The sequence below is a fragment of the Platalea leucorodia genome (assembly GCF_965183815.1).
Source record: "Platalea leucorodia genome assembly, chromosome: 11".
NCBI lineage: Eukaryota > Metazoa > Chordata > Aves > Pelecaniformes > Threskiornithidae > Platalea > Platalea leucorodia.
This window is the reverse complement of record NC_138833.1, coordinates 16,378,600-16,386,071: the sequence shown is the minus strand read 5'-3', so window position 1 is coordinate 16,386,071 and position 7,472 is coordinate 16,378,600.

The window sequence follows — 7,472 nt, the reverse complement described above, 5'->3', positions numbered from 1 at the left end:
CACAGCTCTGGCAGCCCAACCCTGGCCCCACGGTCCTTGCTCAGACCCTGGTCCTCAGGGAAGAGCTGCAGCTCCAGTGCTGAGCACACTGCAATGAAAGCATCCGTCTGCGCTGGACAGGCCGGCCTCACCAATGAACACCGTGAATGGTGTCTTAAAATAAAGATGAGCTCTCTGCCTGGGGAGGGAGGGAGGCAGGGACCAGGCAGGGGAGCAGCAGCCACCCCTGGGCTCCTTCCAATGATCGGGCAATTGCATTATTTCTCACTGCAGTGCCCAAAGGTTTGGACACTCTGGGTGCAACACATCTGCCACCCCATCCTTTGCTGGAGAGACTGAGCTTTTGCAATTCTCTGTCCAGTGTGTTCTTTCCATCCAGCAGGTCCCACGCATCTGGCTTGCTCTGAGAGTTAGCGCTTGAATCCCTCACATGAGGCAATGGGATTTGCTTCTGCAGCCAGCGTTGCTCGTGTATGTGTCCGTGGTCTTGGTCTGAACCCAGAGAGGACACATGGGGCAAGACCCTCCTGGCAAAGCTCCTGCTCTCTGGCTGGATCGGCTCCTGGAGCTGGAACTGTAATTAAGTTAATCACCAGATTGCAAAAGGGTGTGGGTGGGGAGATGGGAGAGGCTGGAAGGTGATTAGAAAGTGGATGCTTGTGGCTCCTCCAGGAAGGCGACCAAGGGGACCAGCCCCCTGCACACAGGTTTCCCAAGGGCTGGCAGTGGCCCACTGCTATAGGTTTTCCCCTAGGGCATCCCTAGTGGTATAGGATTTTCTCCCTTTACCTGGAGCCAGACACCCTGTCATTATATTTAAATGTTGCCTTTAAGATATGGTGAGCAAAGGGACGGGTTAAGCCCTGCTGCAGTTCGTAAGCGAGAACCCCCCTGGGCAGGATGCAACCTTTTTTTAATTTGTCTTTACCGTGATGCTCCTGGTGGTTATCATCAGCCTTTTTGCAGCAAAGAACTCACTCACTCACTCCTGCCATTAGTGATACCCGCTCAGTAAATTGCTAAAAGTTTCACATTTACACTCCTGTCCATTTTACCTAACACAAATCCAGTGTGACTTAACTGGAATGACTGTGTTTTCTGGTGGCGAGCAGGAGATGATGACAGCAGGCATTAGTTAAATTAATTTCTACAGTTTTGGTCACACTTTATACCGCATGTTCCACTTACAAAGAATAAAACCGGACTGATAAATATTTCATTAAGCAGTTAATCATATTGCTAGAGATAAAATCACCTTGCCATAAACACTGACTAGAAACAAGCCAATGCATTCCGCTGATATGCACAAAATGATCTACTACATATTTATCATACACTTTGCCTAATCCTTTCTTAAGTCCTTCTAAGAGGACCCATAGTCCAAGGAATTCGAGCCGTGCCTTGCGCTGCCAGCCCTTTGAAGGGAAGGCAGCCCTTGCAGGCTGGCTGTGCCGATGAGAACCCAGACCCACCGTGCTGCAGCTCCTGGAGCAACCAGTGCAGGAGGAAACCTCTTGCTGATCTCTAGTCCTTTCCTGGGTGAGGAAATCCATCCCATGCAATGGATCTCTAAAACTTACGATGAGTAAAATACCTGTTTATCTCAGAGGCATTTACTCTGCACACTCAGGTAGTTCTTGGATCGCCCCAAAGCCGTACCTGTCAGCCCGGCACTAAGCACCGGGCGCTTCAGGAATCCCTCAGGACAGGCAATGGGTGGAGAAAAGCCAGAGCCTGAATTCCTTAAAAATATTTTACCTGTTGTAAGTGCTTTCCATTCCCACATGTAGTGTCTGAGCTGCCTGGGAAGTGACTGCTCTATCCAGGTGGCTGCAGTCAGAAGTGGGAATGGGAACTGAGCCCATCAGGAGGCAATGCTGTCTGATCACAGCTGAGTCACACACCCTGGAATAAATATGATTTCTGCTTTAATGGAGAAAACAACACTTTCCAAAGTGAAACCAACTGCAGTGTTTCCACTGAACTCACCAGAGCCTGATTCAGGAGACACTGATCTCATTAACTGAAGTCCTTAAAAGACCTTAAAAGACTCCTGGGTTTGGCTGGCTTCTCGCCTGTTCGGAGTTTTCTGGATGATCTTTATCTGATCAGCTAGATGACAATTGTGATTAAGTGCTCTTTTCATCAACGCATCCACACTTGTTCTGAAGGGGTGCTTAACAGAGGCTATCCAAAACATTTCTTTCCAATCCTATATAAAGGATTGTATCCAAAGCCAAGGGCAATTTTAATGTCTTTGAGTCAACCGCCAATCTTGTTTTAACCCATGGTAGGTGGGATATTTCTGGTTTCCTCTGCATAGTAGCCAGGTATTTTATACTTAAGGAAAAAAAAATAGGCTCACCTTAGCTGGTCACCTCACAGCTTCAGGGACAACCTGTGGGACAGAGGCACCATTTGGGCATCAGAGGTTGTGACGAGGCTGTGCTGACGATCCAGCGTGCTCAGCTGCAGACACCGCGCTGGGGCCCACCAGCCTCTCGTGCAATGTGCTTTCATGAATGTGCAAAATTGCTGCAACTGATCTCAGGATAACGGATCTATTCAAGCAAGTCAGGAGGAGTCTAAAGGAAAAGGAGTGGAAAGGAAGTGTTGGAGAGATGGATGGGAAAGAAAAACAGGCAGAGAAGTTTTAGCAACAGGATAAGGGACTCTGTCTCCCCACAGTTCCTCACTGCTCTTGGTCTAGGTAGCCTTTGCAGTCTCTGATGAGATGGCTCATTAAGCTACTAACGAGTTTGACCGGTGGATGGAGGCTTGTGGGTGGTAGTGTAAGATGCTCATCTCCCAGCTGAGAGGCAACAAACTTCCCATCCTTGTGGTCTCCAGCTACTGTGTGCATGCAGAGGGGTGGCCAGAAAAGGCATGGCGTTAGTTCCCTTGGGGAGCAGGGGCCACCACAGGGATGGTCCCCCGGGAAGAGGGACGTGCCCGGAGTGTGCTCAGCTCTGCCGGGAGCCCCACAGGACCCAGCATGGCTCCTCCCCGCTTGGCTCCTCTGCTGAGACTGCTACCAAAAACCTGGGGTGCTCGTGGTACTGATGGGAAATTAGTCTTATCTGGCCACTAAATTTGTGTTGCAGGAGCCACAACAGAACCATGAAAATTCCCTTGAAGCCACAAACAGCCCAGTCTGAGTGCAACCTGGCAATCCAGACATGCAAAAAGCTTTTGGGCCATTAGCAATACCCCAATTTGCCAAACTCTCATCAACACCGCCTTCGTAATGCAAGCAAAGGGGAGAACAGTACTATCGAGTGAAGTCTGCATTGATTTTAAAACAGGAAGGGAAAAGAACCTCACTCCTTTTCCATGGCCCCCAGCGTGCACTGCTATTTCGGAGCTCACACAGAGTTCGCCTGTTATTGGCAACATAACCGGCCCTCGATGTTCAGACTCAGATGCTTGCAGAGTTTGGGATTTCACATCAAAGCCACTGGTTTGGCCGCTGCAGCAGCAGCGGTCGTTGATAAAGTTTGGAACCAAACCCATACTTCTCAGAATTTCACAGCTATTCCGGTCCCACGCCGGGCTCATCTCTCCTCGCTGCTGCAAGGAGCACGCACACTGCAATGCTCCAGCCACCAAAGTTCAGTAGGACCTGGTTAAAATTAACATTTGGGTTTAACTCTTTTTTTAGGTCCTTTTTTTCTTCAGAAAGCTATTTCTGATCTTTCAGGGTTCTGACATCTCCTTCCACAGCCCAGGAGGAAGAGCCGAGTGGCACCAGGCTGCTGGCGGGACCCTCTGCTCCCTGCGCCTGCAGACGAAGCTGGGGCCACCCCAGAGCAGATGCCCTGGGTCCCGCTCCCAGTGATGATGCCATTCATTCTCAGCGGTGGTTTTCTCTTAGGCAACACAGCACGGGAAAGCTATGGGAGTGGAGTGGATAAGCGTGTTACGCAGGGGTGGGAGGAAAGAGGAGAGCCATGAACACAGCTGGTCTTAGACAAACACTCTCCAATTCGGGTTCCAACTTACTGTCCTAGTGCGACCGGCGGTGTCAACTGCTCGGCAGCAGCTGTCCCCCTCTTACAGCAATCTCCTCTTGGAATATTTTCCTTTCTCCACAGGGCACCACATAACTGCTGGAGTGTGGTGTCTCTCAGCTTAGCATCTTGGAGAGAGCTTTCTGTTCCACTTTGAGCTATTTAATCATTTTGTTGGGCTTCTACCCAAAAAAATAAGGCCCTTTATGTTGTCTTTGGTTCAGGTTCTCTCTCTCACTCTTGCTTTTTAATTCCCATAAAAACCTAACATGTTCCTGCCAAAAGTATAATAGTAGGGCCATGAGTGGTGGTGTGTGTAGAGTGCCGACTCCATGGTCATAAAAGTATGAGGACAGCAATAGTATTTAGCAAGGAGAGACAATGGGAGTGGAAAATAGTGTTCATTCAGCTTCTCTTGTGGAGTCAAAGGCAGCTGGCGAGCACTGGATGCCTTCTAAAAATAGCAAAAAAACCTTAAAGGAAATGTGAAAATGAAGAAGCCATTTCCAGTCGAGCTGCTCTGTTAAAGCTATCCGTTGATGCCCCTGAATACGCAGACCTTCAGGTGCCCAAGGGGAGCATCCCAGCCGGCTCCTCGCTTGTGCTGGCTGCAGCCTAAGTTTGCTGAGATCCTGAGCCGAGCTCTAGGCTTTGAGATATTTGTTTCTCACTTCTATCCATCATCAATGCAGGAGACTTCTGAGTGCCTTTTACCCTCAGATAAAGGCTCAAGAAAAGCTTTAGTTCCAGTAAATTACACAATATCACTGATCTTGATTAATGCTCAGTAAAGCACTAAAGCATACCACATTGAATGTCTTCAAGGCTTTTGTTCAGAGAAAGCTTGGCAGACAGTTGGCATTAAAAACTTAACTGCTACAAGAAAAGTATGATCTCTTGACAGAAAAATAAATTTTGGGACCAGACACTCTGAGAAATACCTAATTTCAGCTGCCTGACAACTGTGTTAAAAAAGGATTTTAAAGCTATACTTAGCTAGTCCATCAGCTGCCTTGGAAAGCCACCAGGACCGTAAAGCTTCTCCTGAGCTCTTGTGGGTTGCTTCACCACCTCATCACAGGATACCGGGGCTAGCCCGTGTTATCACCTGCAGAAAGCACTTCCCAAAAACCTGGTCTGTGCCGAATGGGGGTGGCTTTGCCACTTCCAAACACACAAAGTCTGAACGCACCAGCACTAAGACGGACATGGCTTCTGTGCAGTTCAGAAGCAAGGATATCAACAGAGACGGTTGTAAAACTTGGTTGGACTCCTTGGGAAAAGGTTGATATTTGGGGCTTTGCAAATAGCTCCAGAGCAAAAGCAAGCTTTGGGGTGATGCACAATACTGGGATAAACTGGCTTGGAGATGGTTTTCAAACGTAGAGAAGAACCAAAACAGCCTCCAGTGCAAAACAGCAAATAGCTGAGGAAGTGCTGGGCTGATAAAATAACACTTGGTAGGCATTGGTCCAGAAAACGTGACTTACCAAGCAAGATCAAAGTGGTTCGGGAGAAATGGCAGTGGGGAAAAGTTAAAATAGTATGTCCCTGCATTTTGACTCCATGTGCAACTGTTGTGTTAGTGATTTAATACCTCCATCTGCAGCAAAACATGGGCTGATAGTCGGGAGGAAAGAGAAGCTGTTGTGAACCGACAGGGAATACTTTTTCCTTTATGGTTGTGTTTTCCTCTCCTAGGAAATCTCTCTGTTCTGATGGAGACCCCAAGGGGACATGTCTGAGATAAGGCATTAAGTCTATGTACTAACCAAAGCTGGTTGAAATGGTTGGGTGTGTTTTCAGCAACAGCAATGATGTCTATTTCCAAGGTTTCAGCTTTTAGCGATCCAACCTTCGTACATTTTTATCTTCTGCAGGCTTTTGGGATCCACTTGAAGGAATAGTTTCCCTTCCTTGCAGCTGCATTTGCAATTTTACATACTGAAGAGTTTACATCCAAATGTTTAGAGATTACATATATATATGTGTGTGTGTGTGTGTGTGTATTGCAAAGAGTTGCAGTCCTTAATATCTCCCAGGTCACTCTTGAAGTACCACGGCAAACCCACACAGTATGATACTGGCTCCATCCTAATGTACCAGTAGCACAACTCAGTACTAAATAGACATTTTTACAATCTATAAATATATAAATAAACAGTGACTATATAATACTTCCCATAATATAGCTGTGGGAATACATTATATTTAAAGTCATTTCCTGTATCTAGATTTATACTGTGCCCTGTCTTTTTCTGTTCATAAATCCACTTCTCTATGAGCACTACAGAGCTTTGTATATGAAGGACAGCATATTCGTGGAAGATTTTAAATGCAGTTTCTAGGCCAGAAATATTCAGATAAATGTGAACATACCTGGGTTACGTGTGGGACTCTGGTCCCCACCCACGGCACCTCCTGATCCCACGGCCACGGCTGCAATGGCAGTTCTCACCCTCCAACATTCACAGCATCTTTCTCTTATCAGTCTGACGATTCCTTCAGGTTTTGGCATGGCGTATGCTTAAACATGGATCATGACCACATAGTATCTTGCAAAATGAGGTTTCAATACAATCTCTGTGTGTTTCCCCAGTCCCCCAGGAGAGCACGGGAGCCCCGCAGGACGGAGCACTGTCATGAGATGGTGCTTGTTGCTCCTGAGCAGCTGGTGGTGCCCATGCCCAGTTACACCCTTCTGCATCAGCCAGAGCTTTGCCTTTCCCTTTTAACCACTTCTTTTATTGACATGCAAGGGTGCACAAACATGGCATAATCTAGACTCAAAGCTCCTTTTCCCCATATGCTATTGATGTGTATGGGTAAATCTGCTTGCTGCCCAAGCCGTGACAGCCTCCTGCCCATCTCCCACAGCATCTAACGTTTGTTCTGATCTTTAGCATGTGTGTGCCTTGGCCAGGTGAGATGCAGAGTGCCAAGATATGAAGTAATATTTGCTATCTGGCATGCAGTATGTGGTGCAATACCTAGTCATAATCCTGTTTGAAAGTTATAATAGTGGAGAGAGTTATTAACCTGGGCTCCCTTCCTGCCTCTTGTGGGTTTCAATCAGACGCCGGCTGTTTTTCAAACTTTTTTTTGCGTGTATAATTTTAGTACATACGTCAATAGAAAGCAGAAAGAAAACAGAATTTACTATGATAAAATTAAAAGGACAGAGTCCCTACCGCCCAGCTTCACCCAGTGAGGAGACAACCCCCTCCCCACCTCCCACGCTGGAGGAGCATCACCTTTCGGGCTGTGTCACTGCCGCAGCCATCATCTGCGGTGTGAATCACCTGCCCGGCAGCCAGCCCTGGTACCGGCCGGGGACCACCGGGCTCCCTCCCCTCCCTTTAAAAGCCTGGCAGCACCAGCGTGTGCCAAGCACTCGGTGCCACCACCCCTGCCATACGCCGCCGCATCTTTTGCAGCCCGGCCGCTGGGAGAGGCTGAGAG